Source organism: Papio anubis, chromosome 11 (assembly GCF_008728515.1).
Source record: "Papio anubis isolate 15944 chromosome 11, Panubis1.0, whole genome shotgun sequence".
Classification (NCBI taxonomy): Eukaryota; Metazoa; Chordata; class Mammalia; order Primates; family Cercopithecidae; genus Papio; species Papio anubis.
Window position 1 is genome coordinate 59,108,603 of NC_044986.1, and position 26,426 is coordinate 59,135,028.

Here is a 26,426-nt window from a genome sequence, read left to right on the forward strand (position 1 = left end):
GAAATGAACCTCAGTAGGCCCTGAAATAAATATCTATGGCATAAAAGATCGCTGCCTTTTGGAGAACAGGCCTGGGAAGAGGACTGGGTCGGTGTTACGAGTGTTCTCCAGGGAGGCTGGGGCCTTGTTACCACCTCTGGATATTTGGTCTGTTCTTCCCCTCCAAATAGTTTTTAGAACCATCTCTAGGAAGTGTTCAGTGTGCATGATTACCCAGACTGCAAGATGTGACTTTGTGGCCAAGTGACAAGGACAGAGAGTGATGTAGGGAAACTGGTCCAGCCAACTTGTGCTTAAAGATACGTGACATGTCTGACAAGCTGTTTTGGCTTTTGGACTCAAGGATTCTTCATTTTAACAAATCCAGGAAAACAAACCATAGAACTTTCTAGTATTTCTTCTTAACAGGGAAGATGAACCACACACCTTCTGACTCTATTCCTCACCACACACCTTCTGACTCTATTCCTCAAGCTCTCCCCTTCCCCAGACTTCACTTCAATACTGCCCCTCATATCCCTCCTGGATCTCTGAGGGTGAGGTTTGAGCAGGGTGAGAGTCAGAGGCACAGTGAGACCCAGTGATACAGCCCAACACCGGAATCGGGAGATGATGTTGTCTTACTTAGTAACAAAATGTAAGAATGTCTGTTGCAAAAATAACTTGCTAATAGAAAGCAAAATTTTTACACTTTGGCTGCAGCCAAGTTTGACAACATTAAGATGCTCTGCCTCTTTTCGATAACCAAGGGGCACATAGAGTATTCAGAATCAGTGCTTCATGAGATAACAAAAGCTAGTGTCTATGCAATATTCCCTTCACATACTACTCTCCTGCAGAGGTTTTAGCAAACAAATTAAAACACTTTTTTATTTTCCTCCAAAATGCTGAAAGGATAGAAATATAGACACTGAGGTCTGTCTGTTTTATTACAGATTAAAGCTAGTGTAGGGGCTGTGAAATTAAATATGCAGTCACAATAGTTTTCTAATTCTTGCCAGAGTAAATCACACTTACCCAGCCAGGCACTGGTGGAACTGGATGACCGCAGGTTGATCTCCAGGCAGGTAGAGGTGGCTCACCTTATGGCAGAGTAGGAAGCAAGCTTGGCCTGAGAACAGACTACTCTGAGAAAGTATAGGAAAAGATATACCATGTTCACACCAATCAAAAGAAAGCTGGAGTAGCTGTATTCATATTAGAAAAAGTAGATTTCAGATCAAAATGATAAAAAGGTCTTTCATAATTCTAAAGCAGTAAATTGATGAAGAGGGTATAACAATTCTTTGTGGGGTTTTTTTGGTCTTTTTTTTTTAGACGGAGTCTTGCTCAGTTGCCCAGGCTGGAGCTCAGTGGTGTGATCTTGGTTCACTGCAACCCCTGCCTCCCAGGTTCAAGTAGTTTTCCTGCCTCAGCCTCCTGAGTAGCTGGGATTAGAGGCATCTTCTACCACGCCCGGCTTTTTTTTTTTTTTTTTTTTGTATTTTTAGTAGAGACGGGGGTTTCACTATGCTGGCCAGGCTGGTCTAAAACTCCTGACCTCAGGTGATCTGCCCACCTTGGTCTCCCAAAGTGCTGGGATTACAAGCGTGAGCCACCGCACCCAGCTACAATCCTAAACAGTTATGCACCTAGTAAGAGAGTTTAAAAATACATAAACAAAAACAGAGCTTGATGCCTTAAAGCAAAAACTGATAGAACTAAAAGGAGAAAGAGAGAGATTTATAATTATAATTGCTGATTGTAACACTCATCTCTCAATAATGGATAGAACAAGTTGACTGGAAATCAGTAAGGCCTTAGAACATGGTCAGCAAACTACATACCTTTGGTCCAAATCCAGCTCATTGTGAATCTAATATGGCCACATCCATTTATGCATTGTCTGGCTACGGCTGCAGACTGGCCTAGTTGTGACAGAATGTATAGCACAAAACTGAAAATATTTAGTATCTGGCCCTTCACAGAAAACATGTGCAGACCCCTAGGCCCCTAATTTGCAAGACTTGACATTGTCAACCAGCTTAACATAATTGACATTCATAGAACACTCCATTTACAGAAGACACACATTCTTTTCAAGTGCACATTGAACATTACCAAGACAGACCAGTACCTAATTTCAAGACTTCTTGTAAAGCTAGTTATCAAGATAGTGTGATATTAGCATAAAGAGAGACACCTACGTCAGTAGAAAGTAATTGACAGTCTAAAAATAGACTCACACAAATATGAGAAACTATTGACAAAGATGAAAAGACAATTCCGTGGATTAATAGTTAATCTATTATTAACACATATTATCTTCTACATTTAATGCTCATAACAACTCTATGAGGCAGGAATTGTTAATATACCCACTTTCAGATGAGAAAACTGAAGTCAAACTATTTGTTCAATATTTAAAGTTATTAAGTGGTAGAACTGGAATATAAACTCAGTTTGACTCCAGAATCCATGCTCTTAATCATTCCACCACACATTACAATGTGCTTTTCAGGAAAACAAAATACCAGGTGCCACGTTCTGAAACCATTGTTCCAGGAAACCACTTTTTAAGAAACGTAATAATTTACTAAGAAAATTAACATTTAAAACATTGTAGCAATGGAGATTTTAAAATAATTTTAACATTCTTAAAGCAGCCACATACTTCAATCATTCATATGGTAAATACTTATTAAGCATGGTTAACTATAGGACATACTTCTTATTCAATTGATACATTACCATCATATCAATGAGGTTCTCTATTAGAAACAAAAATTAAGGTTAGTATAGGCTATCCCTAAAACAACATTTCTTTGCTTTCAAAATCCATTTATTTTACAACCTCAGATTAGCTTTCTCCCATTCTTTCACTTCTGAGATTTGACTGCACAGGATTGCATAAGATGTATGTATATTTAACATAATAAAACATAATTGTAGTTAAGCCACAAGGAAGAAATCTTTCTATCCAGCTTGGCTGTTACCACTGCTCTGTGCATAGTGGAAAAATAATATATATCCGGAAATTTAACATTCAAAAACAGAGCTTGATGCCTTAAAAGGGAGCATACTTTGTAAAGTAAATATTTAAACACCAGTATCCCTTTAACTTTAGCTTTCTAAAACCCTGTTTCATATATCTAGAATAAAGTACAGTGCAAGTTTTCTTAACCAAATGCTGTTTAACCAGTTTACCAGAAAAACCAGTGCTCTCCGTTTCCTCTACAAAACACACTGATTGATGGCCAAAACATGCTGGAAATTTGCAACTATAGACACCTCTGTAGCAGGCAATTCCAATTAAGTTTTCTGCTTACCAAGAGTCAATTGCGCTTGTTTCCAAATGCATTTGTCCTGGTTCTATGTGTTCCTTTACTTACGTAATTTAATCAAGCATTATATAAACCAATATAAGTGTAAGATGAGTGCAAGAAGAGAATTGTTTCTATAAAAACTTAGTTGAGTGTTTGAATTGCCTTTGAATTTAGTATGTGTAGGTTAAGTGTAAAATTTTAGAAGGTTTTCATAAAATTACAGAATGTAGAAAAGTTCTTTATTCATCAGCTTTGTAAATGTCTTTAAATTCTTTAAATAATCTACTTAAAAGATAATGAGGCCAGGCACAGTGGCTCACGCCTGTAATCCCAGCACTTTGGGTGGCCGAGGTGGGCGATCACCTGAGGTCAGGAGTTCGAGGCCAGCCTGATCAACATGGTGAAACACTGTCTCTACTAAAAAAATACAAAAATTAGCCAGGCGTGGTGTTGGGCACCTGTAATCCCAACTACTCAGGAGGCTGAGGCAGGAGAATTGCTTGAACCCGGGAGGCAGAGGTTGCAGTGAGCTGGGAGAGTGAGACTCTGTCTCAAAAAAAAAAAGATAATGAAACTGTATTGTTAAGTGTGGTTTGGCCAAGAAAGATGACAGGAAACTCCATAGGTAAAGATGCATAGGCAAAAGTAAGGCTGAGAATTAAATACTCACCTTTTTTCTCTCTTGCCCAAATTCCTATCTAAGGAAACTGGGGAACCATGCCCTACAAGCCAAAAAAATCTCATCAGGTGGGTTTTATTTCATCCTACTTGGCTTACTTTCCAACCTGACTCTGGCATAACATCATATGATGGATAAAGAAGGAAATCAAAATATTTCACCCCAAAATATGTTCCTTTGCCATATTTTAAAATCGTTCTGCAAAGCTGGGTTTGTGGGGGAAATTTGCATCTATAAAGTGCCCATGTTAACATACAAATCCCTCCCCTCCCAGGACCTCCCAGTCCTGAAGAGGTCTAGCACCTTTTAAAGATATGAATGGGAAACATTTCCTATCTATTGTTTCTAAGGGCAGCCACCTATGAGACTTCGTAAGAACATTGGTCTTGGCAACCCCTTATCTTGACCCAGACACTCTTTTCTACTGATTCCAGGTCTTCAGATAATAGCTTAACTCTTTCAACCAATTGCCAATCAGAAAACCTTTGAATTCACCCATGATCTGATAGTCCTCTCACCCGACTTCCAGTTCTCCCACCTTTCCAGACCGAACCAATGTATATCTTACATGCATGGATTGATGTCTTATGTCTTGCTAAAATGTATAAAACCAAGCTGGAACCCAACCACCTCGGACACACATTCTCAGGCACTCTTGAGACTATGCCTCAGGCTACAGTCACTCATATTTGGCTCAGAATAAACCTCTTTAAATATTTTACAGTTTGTAAACTTTACAAACTCTGTAAAGTATTTCTTTCCGTCAGCGAGGCTATGGCTCTGCATAAAAGATTGGCTAATCATATCAAGCTGAAACACTGCTGCACAGCAAAGGAAACAATCAACAAAATGAAGAGACAACCAGAGTGGGAGAAAATACTTGCAAACTATCCAATAAGGGATTAATAACCAGAATATGTGAGGAACTCAAATGACTCTAAGGGAGGAGACTACCCCTCATATCGTCTTATGCCCAATTTCTGCCTCCAAAGAAAGAAAAAGTAAAAACTAAAAGGCAGAAATGAAATCCACAAGCAGACAGCCTGGCGCCACACCCTGGGCCTGGTAGTTAAAGATCGACCCCTGACCTAATCAGTTATGTTATCTCTAGATTACACACATTGTATAGAAAAGCACTGTGAAAATCCCTATCCTGTTTTGTTCTGATCTAATTACCGGTGCATGCGGCCCCCAGTCACATACCCACTGCTTGCTCAATCGATCACGACCCTCTCACGTGCACGCCCTTAGAGTTGTGAGCCCTTGAAAGGGACAGGAATTGCTCACTCAGGGAGCTCAGCTCTTGAGGCAGGAGTCTTGCCGAAGCCCCCAGCCAAATAAACCCCTTCCTTCTTTAACTCGGTGTCTGAGGAGTTTTGTCTGCGGTTCTTCCTGCTACAACTGTGTAGGAAAAAAATCTAATCTGATTTTCAAATGGACAAAAGATTTCTCAAAAGAAGACAAATAAATGGTAAACAGGCATATGAAAAGGCGTTCAACATCACTGATCATCAGAGAAATGCAAATCAAAACTATAATGAGACATCATCTCACCCCTGTTAAAATGGCTTTTATCTAAAAGACAGGCAGCAACAAACGCTGGCAAGGATGCTGAGAAAAGGGTACCCTGTACACTATTAGTGGGAATGTAAATTAGTACAACCACTAACAGTTTGGATGCCCCTCAAAAAACTAAAAATAGAGCTGCCATATGATCCAGCAATCCCACTGCTAGGTATATACCCAAAAGAATAGAAATCAGAATATTGAAGAGATGTCTGCACTCCCATGTTTATATCAGCACTATTAATAGCCAAGATTTGGAAGCAACCTAAGTGTCCATCAACAGACAAATAAAGAAAATGTGGTACATATACACAATGGAATACTATTCGACCATAAAAAAGAATGAGTTCCTGTCATTTGCAACAACATGGATGGAACCAGAGGCCATTAAGTTAAGTGAAATAAGCCAGGCACAGAAAGACAAATATTGCATGTTCTTACTTATCTGTGAGAGCTGAAAAGTGAAACAATTTAACTCACAGAGAGAACAGAATGATGGTTACCAGAGGCTGGGAAAAGTAGTAGGCAATGCAGGGGGGAGTGTGGATGGTTAATGGACACAAAAAGATAGAATGAATAAGATCTAGTATTTGATAGTACAACAGGGTGACTACAGTCAACAATAATTTATTATTATTTTAAAATACTAGTATAATTGGATTGTTTCTAACACAAAGAAAGGATAAATGCCTGAGGTGATGAATACTCCACTTACCCTGATGAGAGTATTACACAGTGAATGAATGTATCAAAATATCTCATGTACCCCCTAAATACATACACCTATTATGTACCCCCAAACTTTAAGATTTAAAAATATTTAAAAATGGCTAAAGCAGTATATGCATGTATTGTTATTATTTCTCACTTTTTTCAACCTTACTGAGGTATAATTGATAGATAAAAATTGTACATATTAAAGGTGTAAATGTGATGCTTTGATTTTCACTTTTTCATTGTGAAATGACCACAACCAAGCTAAGTAACACACCATCACCTCACAGTTACCTTTTTTGTTGTTCTAGTTGACTTTCTCATTTAACCCACAACTAGTTTTAAGAGTACAGAATAAGAATGCTTCTGCTTAATTATGCTTTCTGTCCCCAAGGATGCAGGTCGCAGAGATGCCCAGGTCCTGCACCTGGGAGGGCGGCTTCAGGTGCCCCGGGGAGCTCCCGCCCTGCCAACTTAAGAAGGGGCGGGGTTCCTGCTTGTCCCGGCTCCTGCCTACTCCGTGGAGCGGGAGGCCCAGGTCTGCAGCCGCGGTTCAGGAGGCTGCAGCTGCACCTGGGAGGGCAGATCTCGCCTGCTTCAGGGCCCAACTCCAAGGAAACAGGGAGGCTCGGATCCACAGCAGCAGTTTGGGTAACTGTGGCCCCGCCCAGGAGGGCGGAGCTCCTGCCTGCTCCGTAGAGCAGGAGGCCTGGGTCTGCGGAAGGGCTTTGGGCGGCTGCAGCAGCGCCTGGGGAGCTCCCTTCCCAACTCAGAAGGGGCGGGGTTCCCACTGGCTCCATGGAGGGTGCAGCCCTAGCTGGGCCTACCTTAAAATGCCAGGGTAATGAGACCACATGATACAAAATACAGTGATGTATTAATAAGGAAACACTTTACATAGCTTTTCTGAAAAGAGGGTGAATATCAGGCCCTCATGTCATCATGGCAATACATTGGGGTACAGAATCAATAAATCAATACAAATTTAAACCACAATATATAATGAATAATTAAAATAAAATTGTGAGTCCGGACTTATCTGAGCTTGTATTGATAAAATTACCAAATTTGAGTAAAAGGATAAAGATGGGAGAAAAAAACATAAAAAAGTAGTTGCACATTTTTAAATGCATAGAGATTCTCCCATTTTAAGTCACCGTTGCAACACGAATAGCTTTTTAAATATGTATTTTTTTAAATGAATCCCTCTCCATTTATTTCTATTCTTTTTTTACATTAGAAAAATCTGACTATTTTTTAAGTGATGAAAAACATTTGCAAACACATATTATGAAATATGAAGAATCTTGGGACTCACTGACCACTTCAGTGATTATGAAAACTGTAAACTATTTTTAAAAGCAGATTTTTCACTGTTCTTCATTAAGTCTGATTACCTTGCCCATTAGCATTTGGCTCTTTTATTATGATGATTGTGAAATACTGTAGATGTTACCACTAATGGATAAAAAAACTTTACACAGTTATCTTGATTAGCTCATCAATAATCATTTGGAATAATTTTTCTTCATTCAGTGAATGGATCATTCACATGCCCTAGAATAATTGTCCACATTGAGGTGCAGGAAATTAGCATAAAAACTATGTACCCTAGAGAGCTAGTTTTCACTTCTAACATCACTAAAAGTTAGTTCAAACTAACATTTGAAGGTTTTATCAAGTGAGTGAAAGAAGAAATATGATTCTTTGGCCATTTTCTCTATAATGCTATTACACAAACAGTCTTCCATTTTTAGGGTCCCACACTTACAAATAAAGAGCAAGATTAGAAATATAACAGCATTCCTAAATCTTCCTTCTTGCTATTTCATTTTTGATAAGGGAAAAGTATCAAGCAGCTTTTATAAAACAATGTAATAGTGACTCCCAGTAAATAGAAAATTATACAAGTGTATTGTTCCACATTCTTCTTTATTTGATGAAGAAGAAAGAAAATGATAGCATTTCAAATCTTGTTCTTGGAATGTAGTTCAGATTTTAAGCGAGTTTTTCATAGTTTGGGATTTGTGTCTCAGAACAACTTAGAAACACAAAACCATGGCTCTAGCAGGTTTCTTATAGATCAGCTGATCCAATCCAGACCAGAAAACTGAGAGAGACTGTGTAATTAACCAAGACCTCTCATCCAGATCTTCTGACTTGATCCAATAATTGCTTTTTTTAAACCACAAGACATCACTGACACAAATGTCCTGAATCTGGCATGAATCCAGACAAAACAAGAGTACGGAAAAGGTATCTAAGGGAGATAGAAACTTCCAGATTAATTTTTCCCCTGAATTATAGCATGTGACAATCTCTCTTTTTCCAGGCTCGGGAATGTATTGATCCTAGTTCGTCTCTGTTCTCTTTCAGGAACTGAGACAGTGAATCCAGCTCTTGTCTTATCTTGTAAAGGCCCTGCTTGGCACCATGAATCAATTTGTTTTCAGGAACAGGTGACCATATCAATAGTGACTAATATAATCTTCTAAGATTTGATTTCTGGTTCTCCATCAGTTAGAGTTTTCCTAAGTTGATTGAAATAAATGATAATTAGTCTAAGATCACTGATTACATTCCTCCACAGACAGCCTGTTTTCAGGGAATTCAGTTACATGGCCAGATTGAACTTGAACTCTGGGCATCTCACAAACAGATTCCCTAGTTGACAATGAAGAGAGGATATGGTGGGTCAGTGACACACAAATAACTTGGCATTACAGGGCAGATGACATTGATCTGGATGATTTTATATATAACTAGATAGTGATACCTTTGGGATTTTGGAACTATTCCACAAAATCCATAAAGCTGGGATGTACAGGCAAGTGCTGGCAACAGAAATACAATGTGAGCTACATATACAATTTTAAATTTGCTAGGTACCACATTTAAAAAGGTAAAAAAAAAAAAAAGTGAAATTAATTTTAGTAATATATATTTGACACAATATGTCAAATATAATTTCAACTTGTAATAAAAATAAAAAATAAAAGTTTTCCAATCATTTCATTAAGTATTCAAAAATTATTTTCCTTTAACATTTGCATTTACATTGACAAACTGGTTCTTAAAAAAAAAAAAGTTACTGGCAGGGCGCTGTGGCTGTAATCCCAGCAATTTGGGAGGCCGAGACGGGTGGTTCACGAGGTCAGGAGATCGAGACCATCCTAGCTAACACGGTGAAACCCCGCCTCTACTAAAAATACAAAAACAAAAATTAGCGGGGCCTGGTGGGGGGCACCTGAAGTCCCAGTTACTCCGGAGGCTGAGGCGGAAGAATGGCACGAACCCGGGAGGCGGAGCTTGCAGTGAGCTGAGATCGCGCCACTGCACTCCAAGCCTGGGCGGCAGAGCGAGACTCCGTCTCAAAACCAAAACAAAACAACACAAAAAAAACCAAAAAAATTTTGCTTTGATTTTGAAGCATAAGCATTTTCAATTTCAAAACTTCATTCATTTAACTACATTCAGTTAAATGAATTGGTACTCTCCTGTGTCCACTCAAGATTAATATCAAGTTTTAAAAGTATTTAATAAATTGAAATACAACTCTAAATTTATCAATATCAACAAAGTGTTCAAATTTTCCTTGTACTTTTGACAATTTTCATAAAAATATTCTGCATATTAATTCATACTCTAGAAAATGTATAAAATCACTATTGATTTGTATTACGAAAAGTTTCTATTTCAATATAAATTGTTCTGTCTGTCTAGTTAGGTCACAAATAAGTTTTACCTTTCCTTGGAACTTCAAATTTAGCTCATTCATATGTGGTGTGATATCAGTGAGAAAATGTAAATCACACTGCCACTTTTATTTTTAACAATTGAATGTTTGGGCCGGGCGCGGTGGCTCAAGCCTGTAATCCCAGCACTTTGGGAGACTGAGACGAACGGATCACGAGGTCAGGAGATCGAGACCATCCTGGCTAACACGGTGAAACCCCGTCTCTACTAAAAAATACAAATAACCAGCCGGGCGAGGTGGCAGGAGCCTGTAGTCCCAGCTACTTGGGAGGCTGAGGCAGGAGAATGGCGTGAACCCGGGAGGTGGAGCTTGCAGTGAGCCGAGATCCGGCCACTGCACTCCAGCCTGGGAGACAGTGCGAGACTCCATCTCAAAAAAAATAATAATAATAATAGTAATTGAATGTTTGGCAAGCATTCTTTCTGTTTCAAGAAAATTAGAGCTAACAATACAGTAAATCTGTAAAGCTCTTCCACAGCTCAACCAATGAGCATTGCCAAAGAATATAACATCATTCAATTCATTGTCTTCTGTTTCTTTCAACAGTTCTACAAACTGCCAATGATTAACAGTATTTGCACATACATATAAAAGGATGTTAACAACTATATCATAACACTTTCATAAAGTCTGTACCAGCAAACAGCACAAATATTTTCAATATATATCATATAAGGGAAATATCAGTCACTTATTTTAAAATTCCAATACATTCAATTTCAACCTAACACAGTTGAAGCATCATCTATCATTATAAAAAGTATTTTTCTTTCAATTCTGCCTTGAACACTCTGACAAATGTAAAAGACTCAGAAATTATGTACAGCATGAGTTTAATGTTAAGCCACAAATTTACAAGATTTCTTTAAAATGTGGAAGCCCCTTGAGACAAAATATACCTGAAGAAATTAATTGGATAGTGTCTCTTATGTTGCATAGCCTCTAAAGCTAAAGAAAAGTACTTGTAATTTTTCCAATTTTGAATCACCTGATCATTTATATTGTTGAAAGGTCATGTTTAGGTAATTGTTTAATGACTTATTTTTTAAATTTTTGGTTTTTATTCACAAAATCTTTTACTTTCTGTAAAATATATGTTTTACTCCTATCCTCATAATTTACAAACAATTTCCATAATTAACTCATAATGTATTTTACCATTTTTTCCAGCTAAATGGTGTGTGTGTGTATGTTTGTATATGTAAAATATTTTATTGGACACAATTCTGATTTCAGGTGACTTCTCTTATCAATTTTTTACTGTTTAGAGGAAGCTTCTTACCAAAATTCAGTATGTATTTGCTGAAAATGTCTCTTAATATTGTCCACTTTATTATCTTAGGAAAGAATTCTACAACAAACAGCTCTGCCACAGCAAATTGCAATTGCCATTCACTGTGAAACTGGCAACATACCTTCTTCCAGTCTCTTGTTTTCTTTACTATCGTACTACTTCTACATCTCCATTTGATTCTCCATTAGTAGCGTGCCTTCATTTTAAATCTCAAATTCATTCATACTCATTTTCTAAGTAGAAAAAAAGTTTAATTATCACTGTAACTCATGCTACCTGCATACAGTATTCAAATAAACACATTCTTGTGTCACATCAATGCATAGAAAAGAATAATTTGAACTGAATCCCAACTACTCGACTACGTGTTTATGTGTAACATTAGAAACAACACAGACACCCAAAACACGCATGACAATATAATATCTGATGCTGCAATGGTTAAAGTGAAACGTAGTCCTACCAGAGAAATGAGTTTATTACAGGAAAAAAATATGCTGCTTCAGTTTTAAATTTAAATTAATTAAAATTAAATAATATTAAAAATTCAGTTCTTCAGTTGTCCTGCTCACATTTCAAATGCTCAACAGCCACCTGTGACTGGTGGCAACTATTTCACACACAATTGTAGAGCTTCTTGGGCTGGATCTAGTTCGAGAACAACTGATCCATGTTTATTGTTGCTGATCTTTTTAAGTAAATTTAAATTTCAGTTTAAGCTTTAGAGGCTTTAAAGTTTTTCTCACAGCCCTTGCTTGCTTCTCCGGAAGCTGCCACTTGCAGAGGATTAGGAAGTAATTGCAATAATAGATACGCATTCAGGCTTCCACCCAGAAGTAGAAAGGAATGAGAAAACATTTATACACTTGCCCGTGCTTTCTACTTTTAGGTATTAAGAATTGGTTACATCTTCTTTAAAAACTGTGAAATAAACAGAAAAAAAAAGATAGCTTTTAAAAATGCAAGTGTCTTTACATTTGTTAAATTAGTAAAAACCTGTTACTTTTTCTTACATCTTTGTTTATTGTTCTTTTACCAATAGGCTGCCCAAGCCCTTTTCACAGCATCAGTTCAGCTGCTTGCAGATTAAATCCAGCTGCTCCTTTATCTTTAGTTCTTTTGGCCCATGCCTCACCTACCAACAAGAGCTAAAAGTGTCTTGATGACTTTGAATAGCAACAAAAAAAATAACGAGCATAATATTTAGCATACATAATAATAAAAACTCTAAATTTCAATAATGTAAAATGATGCATTGCTTTTAACAATGAAAAACTAGAAACAATTCAACAGTAGAGGTCAGGCATGGTGGCTCACACTTGTAATTCCAGCACTTTGGGAGGCTGAGGCAGAAGAATTGCTTGAGGCTAGGAGTTCAAGACTAGCCAGGGCGGGCCAGGGGCGGGACTCAGACCCGTAATCCCAGCACTTTGGGAGGCCAAGGCAGGTAGATCACCTAAGGTCAGGAGTTCAAGACCAGCTTGGCCAACTTGGTGAAACCCCATCACTATAAAAATACAAAATTAGCCAGGTGTGGTGGCACACACCTGTAGTCCCAGCTACTTAGGAGGCTGAGACAGGAGAATCACTTGAACCCAGGAGGAGGCCGCAGTGAGCCAAGATCATGCCTGGGCGAGATAAAGTGAGACTCTGTCTCAAAAAAAAAAAAAAAAGATCAGGCACTGTGACTCACGTCTGTAATCCCAGCACTTTGGGAGGCCGAGGCAGGTGGATTGCTTGGAGCCAGGAGTTCAAGACCAGCCTAGCCAACATGGTGAAACCCTGTCTCTACTAAAAATACAAAAATTAGCTGGGTGTGGTGGTGCACACCTGTAGTCCCAGCTACTTGGGAGGCTGAGGCAGGAGAATCACCTAAATCTGGTAGGTGGAGGTTGCAGTGAGCCAAGATCACGCCATTGCATTCCAGCCTGGGCAACAGAGCAAAACTCTGTCTCAGAAAAGAAAGTAGAGATTCAGTTAATTTTGGCACATCTATACAATGACATCGTCTTCAAGCTTTAGAAATGAAAAAGTTAAAGAATATTTATTGGCAGGGAAAGATGCTTATAATAATGTGCTAAGTAAAAAAGCAAATTCTGTAACAATATTTAGTATGATCTTATTTATGTTCTAAAATGTGTGTATATAGTATATATTATATATGTGTACACATGTGTATCTTAAAATATAAAGATCTGAAAAGTATAACATGTTTCTTAACCCTTCAAATTTCACTCTTTAACACGGGTGTTTTTATTTCCTTCTTTTTGTTTTTCTATACTTTATATAATAAAAGCACATTTTATGTTTTTATATTTTAAAACATAATAATATTTATTTTTTTATCTTTATTGTAGTTTTATATCTGCCATTGCTAGCTGTTTCTACCTCACTGAGAGCCTTTCCTTCTCCCTTCACCCTCTCAGGCATTTTGAAATCACCAGACAACATGAGACACAGGTCAGAAGCTATTTAGGTGGATTTGTCTACAGTGTCCTAAAAACCCTGCTCTGTGTATGTCGTGAGATTTTGAGAATTACAGATTCAATGGTTCATTTCCCAGTACCTCGCCCCTCTTATGAGCCCAGCTTGGCAGTGTAAGCAAAGAATGTTTCAAGAAAACTGAGTCCCCAAAATTCCATGTGAGTACCTGACCACCCAGAAACCCAGTGTTCTGTCCACTCCAGAGAAACCCGCTCTTGCCGAGCGCTGAGCACCTCAGTCCTTGGCCTCTTTGCCCTGCCTCTGTCCTCTCTCTAGCTCTCTTTCTTACAGGCAGAGACTGATACCTTCTTTCCCATCAGCGCTTCATCTCATGAGTAGAGCAGGTTTCTAAGCCAAAGGGTTGTGAGTCAAGGCCCCAGAAAGTCGTCAAGGAGGATATGTGTAGTTAATAAAGGAAGCTATCATTTCATTTGACAACAGGATGCCAGCCCTCAAGGAGGTCATGGACCAGTTTAGGAAGAAAAGGGATATACACGCAACCTGTCTTAGGAAAACTTACCAATAAACAAGCACAAAATAGTGCAGAATAGATTGGATTCTTTCAATGTGGAGGGAGATGAGATCAACGTGGGGTTGGATCAATACCAAAAAACTGGGGACACTGAGGCTGGCTCAATTATGCTCAGAAGGTTCTTTCATGGAGCAATTTCAGGGGAACCAGGGATTGTCCAACCCAAAAGTCCCTAATCTCTGGACACCGACTGCCCAACTTTCCCAGATAAGTAATTCCTCTGAGTTGAAGCTCCAAAAGTCACTATTAATCTGGAAATGTTAATAGAAAGCATTAACATATTTGGCTATCAGCCTTTAGTTACCACTGATTTTGTTACTGGATTATTAGATTAGATGCCCAGTCACCTGGCAAGGTCTGAAGAGGTGGAACCCGGATAGGAACATCTTGATGGAGAGAGGGTAAGCTGAGAACCCAGGACACTGGCCCGTAGCATGCTCAGGGCGGAATAGCAAAAAGGCGGAAAGATGGCTCCGGACCCGAAGCAGGGGAGAAGCCAAAAGACCAACAATGCCTGTTGAGAAGCCCTGGAGAGCGAGGCCATCAACGGGTGGGCAAAGAGGAAGGGAAAGAAAAAGCGTGCCCCAGCCTGCTGGAGGCATTTGGAGTTCACAGGGCCGCTCGTTCGCCACCCCAATTAAAGGCTTTCTGCTCCCTGCCTCGCCTTGCTGTGGTTTTCCCAGACAGAAGTGGCTTTGTTACTGGGTGAGCACCGGGGCCTGGAAGCAGCTGTGAGTGTGTGGACTTCCTGGTTGCAGCCTTTCTCCTCTGAATGCTTCGCTGGGACCTCTTGGTCCGGAGCCTTTTATCTCCCGTGTTTCATCTGATTCTCACTGAGTATATTCTGTAATTTGCTTTGTCAACTGCCGCTCCCAAGGAATCATTCCCTCTTGATCTTTCACTGTTCAATCCCTTTTTTTGTTCTGTCCAAAACATAATTTTTAATTAATGTTTTAGCTTAAAATCTATCAAAGTTCAAAAGTCGAATAGTCTAAAATGTTTCACCAAAAAGGGCAATTCCTTGCCTTTCTCAGCCCACCCACTGCAACCACATCATCTCTGAGTGACTTTTTTCTTCTAATTTACCGCAAATCTTTACATAATACAAATATACTGCTACCACTTGATTTATCAATTTTAAATATTATCTACTGACTTCTTATAGCAGAGGAAGATATTACCGCTCTCAAATACCCTTCACCCCCTTCATTCTCCCAGTTAGTTACCTCATAATTTGAGGGTTCATCCATTTTGAGTTTTTTAGTTATTATGATTAAGTATTGTTTGCTGCTAGTTTACTATGCTCATAGTAGTATGCTATGATTAATTACATTCTTGGAACATTTTTGTTTTTCCTGGAGTTCACGATTACTTCTTTTTTTCAAATGTTTGGTTACAAAATATGAATTGTCTTATGATTTTGTGAGTCCCTCCTGGGCAAGGGCCATGTAGCAGTGCCTTTTCTTTTTTCAGCTGTAGTGCACATGTAACCAAATAAATATTCTCATGACTGTTTCTCTTTCATTCAGAATCCCATAAAGGTACAGGTCCTATTTGATGACAAAAATTATCTCCAATCACAGGACCAACACTGAGCGCTACGCATAAGCAGTGCTCCATAAATATTTCTAACTTGGTTTTTACTGTCCACTGTCCATGATCTTGTGCTGTGTATGGCTCCCACCAATACCTTCACATATTCTGTAATAAACCAAGTTTTACTCATCAAAGTTCAGCACAGTGAGATAAGGATGCACACACATCATATGAAGTGTAATGAGCCTTTTACCCTGCCTCGTAAGCATATTCCTGTATAAGGCAACTGTAGCTGTATCACCTGGAGCTAAGACTTCCGGAAACCCTATCCTTATTCTCTTGGAAAAACTATCTTGTACTCACTTTCTGTAATAGGAACCAATATTTACTATCAGTCACTACTTCAAAAACCTCACTCATACTGACTCATTTAATCCTCGAAACTGCCCTCAGATGCTGAGAATGTTTTTCAAAGAAGGAGGAATGACAGGGATAAAATATTACTAGAATTGGGTCATTCCTGGATTAATCAATTAGGAATTAATCAATTACAGAATAGGCTTGGCTGTCCATAACACAATACTTAAAAATCAGTGGCTTGTTTACTTAAAGGTTTCTCTTTCTCATGCAACAAAATTTCCACTGGCAGGCCCTCCAGGGCTGGAACAGAAACCCCACAGTGCCATCAGACTCCTACCTTTCCACTCAACCATCCTTTGTATGTCTTCATGCTTGTTGCTTCATGGCCCAAGATAGCAGCCCCACTCTGCCATCACATCTGCAGTCCAGGCAGGAAGAAAGGGAAAGGCAAAGGTCAAAAACATTTGCTGGCTGAGTATGTCTCCTTCAATAAGAAAACAGTAGCTTTTCTTTGATGTCTCATCAGGTGGCTTTCCCTTATGTCTTTGGCCAGAATGAGATCATGTGGTTATTCCTTTCACTTACAAGGAAATCTGGGGAATGTAGGGTTTTTTTTGGGGGGACGGGTGTCAGGCAAATTGTCATCCCAAGTAGAATTGAGGTCCTATGTGCAGGCTCTCAGCAGTGTCTCTACTGTTCACATATGTGGGTTAACAATATCAATATATCATGGAAATTAGAAGAAAATCAGACCTTCTAGAAATGATAGAATCGAGCCTACTTTTATTCCAGTGTTACTTTAGTGTAAAAAGATTGTTAAGCCTTCATTGTATTACAGGTCTAAATCCAATTTCCCACATATAATCACATTTGTTATAATAATTTTTTGTGCGATTTTGCAAATCCTCACTATCGAAAAAGGTTTGAAATTTGTACATGTATCTAAACCCTCATGTACACAAAGACAAAAGAAACAAAAAAGTAATGCCCAGGCAGTTGGGAATTCAGTAAGCAAAGAACATTCAGTGATAATCAGCATTAATTTTGAGGAAAATGATACTGCTGGGATTTTAGAAAGAATAAATAACTGACATAATGAAATATTTGCAGTATTTTTACCTTATGCAAAGGGAGTTGTTTTCTTCCTTCAAGATGTGAATATCTGTTACATACATATTAAATATAGTTCTTATAATTACAATGGGGAGGGAACCTTTGAACACTTTATGCTTTAAATTAAGTTTATCTCCTCTATCCAAACTCCTCTTTAGCTAGTAGGGAAGCTATAATTCCTGCAACTTCTAAATTAGAATCTAAGAACTGGTTGAAGACATTTTTGCTGCCATCATGATGCAAAATAACTGCCCAGTGGTATTCTCTACAGAAATCTAGTTAATAAAAATGTGCAAGTATTAACTAACACTTTTAAAATCCTCAGAACTGGACAGCTAAAAATGCAGCAGTGGATCTCATGGAAGATGGCTGCATTCCACTTCTCGTTTTAACTTCTTCAGGTTTGGTGGGTTTCCACAGGAGTGTGGTTTGAGAGAGAACTCAACGTCTCCGTTTTCTGTGAGGTAAGCACCTCTTCTGTGCTTTCATCATCACCAGTCAGGAACACCTTCTTTCCCCTCTGTGCCTTATTGGATCTCTTTGTTGTTTAAGGCCACACCTGTGAAACCTTCCTTGATACCGTCTGTCCAGCCCTCCCTCCTTCCCCATAATCTGATTGAACTCATTGTAGTATAACTTGTATATATGATGACCTTATGATTTATCAGACAAACCAGGACTATTTTGGAAAATGAAAGGAGACACTATGAGATGTTTTACCAGGTCAACAGGAGCCAATCAGGAATACCCCAAGCAACCTAGGATGTGTGTTCATCCTACTTATTTGATCTATGCAGGGTACATTCCCATAACTTCCAGAAGCTCAAAATCGTGAAAATGAGTTCAGATTCCTGGTTCTCTCTTAAATCTATTTGCATTTCAACACATACATCTCTGGACGCCACCTATTTACTACAAAAAAACTACCCTTTTGAGTTTTCTCTCTCATTTGATGGGCATTTTTTCACTATGAAACAACACTGTTAAAAACTTCATGTGACACCAGGGTAGGAGTGGATGCTGAACCATCTGCTAGGTCCATGAACCACAGAAGGGACAGATGCGGTCTCGGCAGCCTCAGCATGCAAATGGGTAAAATTCCTACCTCAGCAAAATACCAAATTGATACGCCATGGATCGCCCTTATTTCTCACAAGTTAAAGCATTAACATTGAACATGCAGTGGGATTGCACATTGTCTGGACCTTCACTCACATTCAAGATTCCATGGTTTCGATGAATCCTTGCTGAAGCATTTCAGCTGCTATGAAGCTGTTTTCTGAGAAAAGCTGTAAACTAGTCTACAGGAATTCCAGTGCCCGTTCCCTGAGGGAAATGGAATGGCCCTTTTCCATTCACACATCTAATATTTAAGACTATTTATGGCTGGGCACGATGGCTCAAGCCTGTAATCCTAGCACTTTGGGAGGCTGAAGTGGGAGACTTGCTTGAGCTCAGGAGTTCAAGACCAGCCTGGGCAATATGGCAAAACCCATTGTAACACATGCCTGTAGTCCAGCTACTTGGGAGGCTGAGGTGCGAGGACCACCTGATCCTGGAGAGGTCAAGACCACAGTGAACCGTGATGGCACCATTGCACTCCAGCCTGGGTGACAGAGTGAGACCCTATCTCAAAAAACAAACAAACAAAAAAAATGTGTTTAAAAAAAAGACTATCTATGCCAAAATCCTATCCTCCTTCTCCTCACAGCTGAATTTCTGGGAGATGTGTCTACACTCTTCACTTCTTTTTTTTTTTTTTTGAGACAAATCTCACTCTGTTACCCAGGCCGGAGTGCAGTGGTATGATCTCAGCTCACAGCAACCTCCGCTTCCCAGGTTCAAGCAATTCTCCTGCCTCAGCCTCCCGAGTAGCTGGGATTACAGGTGTCTGGCACCATGCCCGGCTAATTTTTTATATTTTTAGTGGAGACGGGTTTCACCATGTTGGTCAGGATGGTCTCGAACTCCTGACGTCAGGTGATCCACCCACCTCGGCCTCCCAAAGTGCTGGGATTACAGGCGTGAGCCACCACGCCTGGCCACTCTTCACTTCTTATGCATTTCTCATCCTACTGTCTTCTGGCTCCAGCACCCTCTGTACCATAGAAGCTGTTCTGAAAAAAGCCAACAACAAACTCTAGCTGGGGAAAGTCACTGGAAACGTTTTCAGGCTTTATTATATCTGAATTCTTCCCACCAACAATTTCTCTTTGCCAAACGTTTTATTCCTTGGCTTCAGGCACATCTTTCTCTTCTAGTTCACAGTCTCATTTGCTGAGCTCTCTACCTTCACTCCTCCTTGAATATCAGTGTTCTCCAGGATTCTACGCTGGGGCCCTCTTTCCTCCCCATCCTCTCATTCTTCTCCGGCAAGCACGTTGACTTCTACGTCTTTGCCCAATACTATACTGCATAAGCAACAGTCATGTGCTCTAAATTTTCTAATCAGTTCCAAATTATTCTACTCCATTTTTTCTGTAAAAGTTATTTTTGTTACGCAGTTAAATGTGACTTAATTTGAAAATTTTGTGGGATTTTTCACATACATATGCAAATCCCTGCTTTGTGGCTTGTCATATCATCCTCTGTCTGGATTTTTGGTTAGGCAAATATGTTACAGTTCAAATCCCGACTCCATCTCTCACTGGTGTGAACTTGGGTAGATTATATAAAATGGGGTTAAGAACAGTAAGTCCCGCCTCATACAGTCACAGGGAAGATGACATGAACTGAAGTACATGTGAAGCACTGGGAACAGTGTTGGGCATATAAACTTACATCCATGTTAGCTACTATAATTGTATATGGTCAACCCATTTATATATTAAAGTCTCTGCAAGATCTGTCCTCTTTTCTGAGCATTAAACTAGCCTGTTCACATGGAGTTCCCGTGGGTACCTCAGCTGCAACATGTCCAACTCTTGAACTTACTGTTTTGTCCAACAGACTTCCTCCTCTATTCCCTGTTTACACTAATTGTATCATTTATCACTCTCCACCTAGTCATGAAATAGCACTATTACTTTTAACTCCCCCCACTTTCCATCCATCAATTGGTAACAAGTACTATTGCTTCCAAATGTCTTAGATTGTACCCATTTCTCCATTACCACTGTCACTCATTTTCTCTCAACTGTACCCTCACTTCCTCTTTTTAAAAATTTTTTAGAGATGGGGTCTCTGTCACCCAGGCTGGAGTACAGTGGCGTAATCATAACTCACTGCAGACTCAAACTTTTGGGCTCAAGCGATCCTCCCACCTCAGCCTCCCAAGTAGCTGGGACTACAGGCCTGCACCACCAGACCCAGCTAAGTTTTTTACTTTTTGTAGAGATAGGGTCTCACTATGTTGCCTAGGCTGGTCTCCAACTCCTGGCTTCAAGCAACTCTCCCTCCTCAGTTTCTCAAAGTGCTAGGGTTACAGGTGTGAGCCACTGTGCCTGGCCTCACCTCACTTCCTTTTCAATTCAATGTTACTAAGATCCCCAGTCGGGTCATATCACTACACTTTTTAATAGTGTTCCTGAGCACTCCATTGTCTCCAGTGGTGCTATCCAACAAACTTCCTTCGATGATGGAAACTTCTATGTCTGTGCTCTCCAGCACGGTTACCCCTAGCCACATGTGGCTATAGAGCATTTGAAACATGGCTAGTATAACTGAGGAAATGAATTTTTAATTATGACTAATTCTAATTAGCCCCATGTGACTTGTGCCAGCACAGGTCTAGAGGATAGAAATCACCCAACCTGGCTTGGCAAACGCCACATTCCCCACCCCCAACACCTGTCTGCTTACCTTTTTCTGACACTTTTTTATAGTTTTATACATCCGTGCTTTTGTATATGTTGTGCCCTTTACCTAGAAGTCCTTTCTCATCTTTTCTATTCAACTTTGCAAACCTATGTCAAATGTCATCTCCTCTCAAGCCTCTTGACATCACACCCCAAGACACATAGACTTCCTTTTTCTTCTGTGCCTCTCTGCATATGAATACTTATACCTCATTATTTTAAACTATGTGTTTGTCTTCTTCCAAACAAATTACAATCTCCTGTAGTGTAGACCCTTGCTTAGTTTCTTGAACTTACTGAACATTTGTAGAATGAACAAATAAATGAAACACAGAAAACGAATTATGGTCAATAGCTGAACACCTATACTCTGGGTTGAGGGCATTAGCAATCTCATGTTTTTGTCATTTTTAATCATCTTAAATCATTGGTACAGTGCCTGTCAAAGTACTAATTGCAACAACCGATTGTGAAATAAGTTGGCAAAAGATTTATGCTTGTCAATCTGACCCTATATTCTTAAGGCTGTACCCTTGTACTAAATCAGATTCTCAGAAAAGGCATATACCTAACTTCCCTAAGAAATACTAAGCACAAAAAAAAAAAAAAAAAAAAAAAAAGAAATACTAAGCACTACAGCAAGCTTGCCCAACCTGCAGCCTGTGGGACACAAGATAGCTTTGAATGCGGCCCAACACGAATTCATAAACTTTCTAAAAATGTTATGAGATTTTTTTTACAGTTTTTTTTTTAGCTCATCAGCTATTGTTAGTATTAGTGTACTTCATGGGTGGCCCAAGATATTTCTTTTTCTTCCAATGTGACTCAGGGAAGCCAAAAGATTGGATACCTCTGCACTACAGTGTAACACTATGGTTTACTATGGGCCACTATGGTAATAAAACACATTTTGTGTGGGTGCAAGTCACTATTTAAACAACAGTCATATGAAGACTGAATTTTTTAAATAATTCTATCAAAAACAGTGTTCATTATGTGGTTCTGTGCTCCTTATAGAAACACCTATGTGAGAGCTCTTTCATGAGTACAATAGGAGATTGCGTCCTTTCTAACAAACTTGCACACATCCTTTTAGTAGCTAATGACAGCTACATGACCCTACACATTTCCCATCAGTGCTAAGAAGCATGGAGTTAAATTGCATGCATTGTTAATTAATAGCTTTTTATTTAAAGCTCAAGGTAAATTCCATTCTTAATCTCTGTCTTAATGGTTTTATTGGTTCTAAGCCATTTGTTGTTAGTAGTCTCAGATCATTTTATATTATCAAATTCCTTTTAGATACTATAAATGTTGAATAAATAAAATATACAATGTTTCCCATTTTAAATTATCTATTTGCGTGTATCTGTCTTTTCTCTGCAGCAGATTAATGTCTTAGGAACAGGAACTCACCTTTTCTCACCTGCAGCATCCTCACTGTGGCTGTCACACCATCCTGCATATAGTCAGTGCTCAATAAATAGTTATTGAGTAATGGCATCGAAGCTAATTAATTCATCCAAAATAAAAACTTCGTGGTCTAATTCTAACATTGAAAAAACTACTTGTAAAGCTGAGCTCTGTATTAATAAATCTTAAGGCTAAAACAAAAAATTATGTTTAGTTTCATTAACAGTCAAAGAAATACAAATCAAAATACTAAGCTACTATTCTTGGACTGTCTCATTAGCAAATTTTTTTTAAATGACAAGCTGCATGCTAGCTAGCAAACATCTTGAGAAATAAATGGCATTCTAATCACTGGGGGTGAGAGTTATCCCTTTTTCTATAAGAAAATTTGGCAATATGGATGAAAAGCTTCAAAAATGTTTATATCTTTGATATTGCAATTGTATTTGTGAGGATTTTTAACCTAAGAAAACAGTAGATGTGTAAAAAAAAAAGTCATATCCAAGTATGTTCATCACATTATAACTTACTATTGTAACAAATTGAAAATCACTTAAATATTGAACAATAGGGGAATAAAAATTGGCATAAAAGTTGCAGTTTGTCAACAATTACATCACATGTTCTTTTAGGGTAAATTAGCAATCCTTTTTCCTAGGAGCTAGCAATCCTTTTTCCTAGGAATTTACCCCCTTCTATCTAGCAATCCCTTTCTTGGAATTTTTCCAAAGAGAACATGTGAAAGAGTATATACAAAAAGATATTTATCTCAACATTATTTTAAATGTCCAGCTCTAGGAAATTGGAAAAGTGAAACTTGGAACTTTCATGTGATAGAATACTACATGGTGTTGTAGAAGAAAATTTACTGACATGGGAAAATAAGCACAATAAATTGTTTAGATACAAATATAGTCTACACAAAAGTATTCATAGTATGTAATCATTTCTGTAAGTTAAAGCTATGTTAACATTTAGATGTATCATTCTGCTCTTCTGTACTTTTCAAATTGTCTGCAATGAACAAGTATTACTTTTTCAAATCAGGAAACCTTCCAAGATAGATACATGTTTATGATTTTAAAGCCTAAGTATGAAAACAGCTAACAATAAAATGTCAGAACCCTCTGAAGAAAGTGGTTCTCTAGGTGTGGATCAGGCACTTTATTCTCTGTCCTCAGGCACTTCAGAGAAGCTCCATTAGGGTTTTATGCAGTGCACTTCTTAAGTATCTGAACCATGTCAGGAAGTCAGGTTTACCAAGGCAGGAGCCTTTTATCTTCTCTGCGCCCACACACAGACCCGAGCCTGCTTTCTCCCTGTTTTCTGGCTCTAACTACCACAGGGTCTGGCACCCCGATCATGGTTTCTTCATCAGAGGGGCTCATAAGCCCGAAAAAAGAGCACAGCCTCTAGGACTGAGGCAGAAGAATGCAAGAGAAAATGGCCTCATCATGTTTTCTGTTTGGCTGCTGCACCCCAATAAATGGGCCTGTGCCTTACCACAAAAATGTGAAACAGTATTTTTGCTTTCTGGTATATTTTGCCAATTATTATTTAGAGGCACTAAGTGGTACTAACAGGTCTGAAAAGAGATAATGTGTCTGGCAAAGTCCCAAAACTAATCTTTTCTTTAATTCAATTAAAAAAAAAAGTTACTGAGCACCTTAACACTTTAGGGAACTACGCTACTTGATGTGAAGTGTAGAAAAGGCAGGGACCTGATACTCAGCAGGCGGCTGCCAGAAATCGGGTGCCAAGCTTGGGCTTCACATTCCGGATGGCTTGCAGTCTCTCAGTCACCTTGGGAGGTAGTTACTCTAATCTCTGTCTAACGGATGGCATAGTGGGGCATAGCAGAAACAGAGTTCGCAAGCCCAGATTCTAGGTGATGGAGCTAGAATTTGAACTCAGATCCACCTGATCCCAGTGCCCATGGTTTGCCCATTATTTATCAATCTCTACCTTACTAGAGTTTATAAGTAATGTATCTAATATAAAGAAGAAAAGAAGGAGGAGGAGGAGGAGGAGGAAGAGGAGGAGATGTCTTCTAAGCACATTTCAAAACTCTAAAGGAAGACAAAAGAAGGAGAATGCCTGTTAAGGGATACCGGAGGAAAATCGTCACAAGAGAGAAAAGCGAGAGAAAAGCGGCACGGAGACCAGGCCGTGGAGTTTTGATAGGATTCCATCAAAATGGAAGCAAAGACATTCCAGCAAGAGATGGGCACGGAGGTAGGATCAAGGGCGTTCAGCTTGAGAACATTTGCTCCAGGGGGTGTTTTCCCCCATTTAATTTCATAAGGGAATCTTGGTCTTCAACGAGCAAATAATGGCCATCTTGAAAGGTAAGGTCAGAAGTTTGGTTTTTGGTGTTTTTTTTGGTTTGTTTTTTGTCCTTTTCTATTTTTAGTATGTGGATTTCCTTATCTAGGTTCTTAACTACAATGTAAATCTGACCATTTAGGAACTCGCTGTCTGAGCCTCACATATTAGTCCTTCATGATGGACCAATGTTATTTTCCCATGCACCAAATTTCTTCAATACAGGCAAATGTGGATTGGTTGCTAAGATATGTCAATAAGCTCAGCTTGGTTAATGAAGAAGACTGACGTTGACGAATGGGTGAGTCCATCAGTGGCCCCCTTAGGGGCTGTGTCATTGCAACCTCCCAGCTCACTGAAATCAGCTCGAGTGCCTCAGTGTTTCAGGATGGAAAGAAAGCTAGGCTGACCAGACAAAACCAGTGGAGACTTAATTTGGAAGCAGAAAAGACAAATGTATATGAACATAAAGAGCTGGAGATTTGAATATGGCCTGCTTCCTTTTTTGTTGTAACTCTTCAATTCTGCCTGACAATCAATTCAATTTAATATAACCCCTTGGGAAGCACACCTTCCTCCTGAGCAGGAAACTGCAAAATGTCAAAAATACATAAAAGGTGGCTTACATCTGGAAGAGGAAAGACAGGTATGATTCTAGAAGGAACACCCGTGAGTTGGACCCCTAGAATTAAGCAGTTGCAGTGCTCATCTGTTAATGTTTCTTTATTCCTATCAGAAGGACGACAGTTTAGGGATGGGTTCAAAACTCCTCACTCAATATTCCAAATAGATTATGAGCCCCAGTACTGAAAATGGAATTTAAGGTATAATGATCAGCTTAGATAAAGATACTGGAAATAAGACATGGGTCTCCGCTCCTCCACTTCCCTCTTCCTCTCCCCCACCCCCACTCCCAGGCCCTCAGCACCTCACACCTGAATTCCTTCACAGTGACCTCTTTTGTTCACCTCTCCTTACTCTTTTCCTATGCCAGTTCACCCTGCAATAAGCTCCCTGTGAGGCTATACGCCCAATCATCTACCATTTGCAACTCCCTACTGGTTCCCGCTGGTCTGGACTTTCAAGCAGTTTCCAGAGGTACACCTAGGTATGGTGAACAGACCTCAAGGGTAGGGTGGGGATCATGGAATTTGGCTCCTGGACTCACTTTCCCCTTCACCCAGAACTTATCTGTTTCATCTGTTTCATGTACTGAGCTTCCACTTACAATTTTTTTTTTTTTTTTTTTTTTTTTAGAAAAAGCTTCAGGCGGGCATGGTGGCTCATACCTGTAATCTCAGCACTTTGGGAGGCCAAGGTGGGTGGATCACCTGAGACCAGGAGTTCGAGACCAGCCTGGCTAACATGGTGAAACCCCGTCTCTACTAAAAATAGAAAAATTAGCCAGGCATGGTGGCACACGCCTGTAATCCCAGCTACTCGGGAGGCTGAGGCAGGAGAATCACTTGAACCTGGGAGGTGGAGGTTGCAGGGAGCCGAGATCATGCCACTGCACTTTAGCCTGGGCAACAAAGCAAGACTCTGTCTCAA

The 26,426-nt window shown here is 39.3% G+C and overlaps 2 long non-coding RNA genes across 3 annotated transcripts in view; both read right to left on the reverse strand.

Moving 5' to 3' along the window:
• Window positions 1–1,325, reverse strand: part of LOC103887584 — a 57,262-nt gene extending 55,937 nt beyond the window's left edge. Inside the window, exon 1 of one of the 2 annotated variants that reach the window (XR_002524341.2) lies at window positions 1,018–1,325. This is a non-coding gene — a long non-coding RNA (uncharacterized LOC103887584). The remainder of the gene's footprint in view (window positions 1–1,017) is intronic. The other variant, XR_002524342.2, reaches the window with a different exon arrangement.
• Window positions 1,326–6,392: 5,067 nt separating this feature from the next.
• LOC110740391 overlaps window positions 6,393–26,426 on the reverse strand; it is a 30,104-nt gene continuing 10,070 nt past the window's right edge. The window contains exons 2-5 of the long non-coding RNA XR_001906443.3: window positions 16,565–16,645; window positions 14,679–15,254; window positions 11,437–11,548; window positions 6,393–8,795 (exon numbers count right to left, since the gene is read on the reverse strand). This is a non-coding gene — a long non-coding RNA (uncharacterized LOC110740391). The remainder of the gene's footprint in view (window positions 8,796–11,436; window positions 11,549–14,678; window positions 15,255–16,564; window positions 16,646–26,426) is intronic.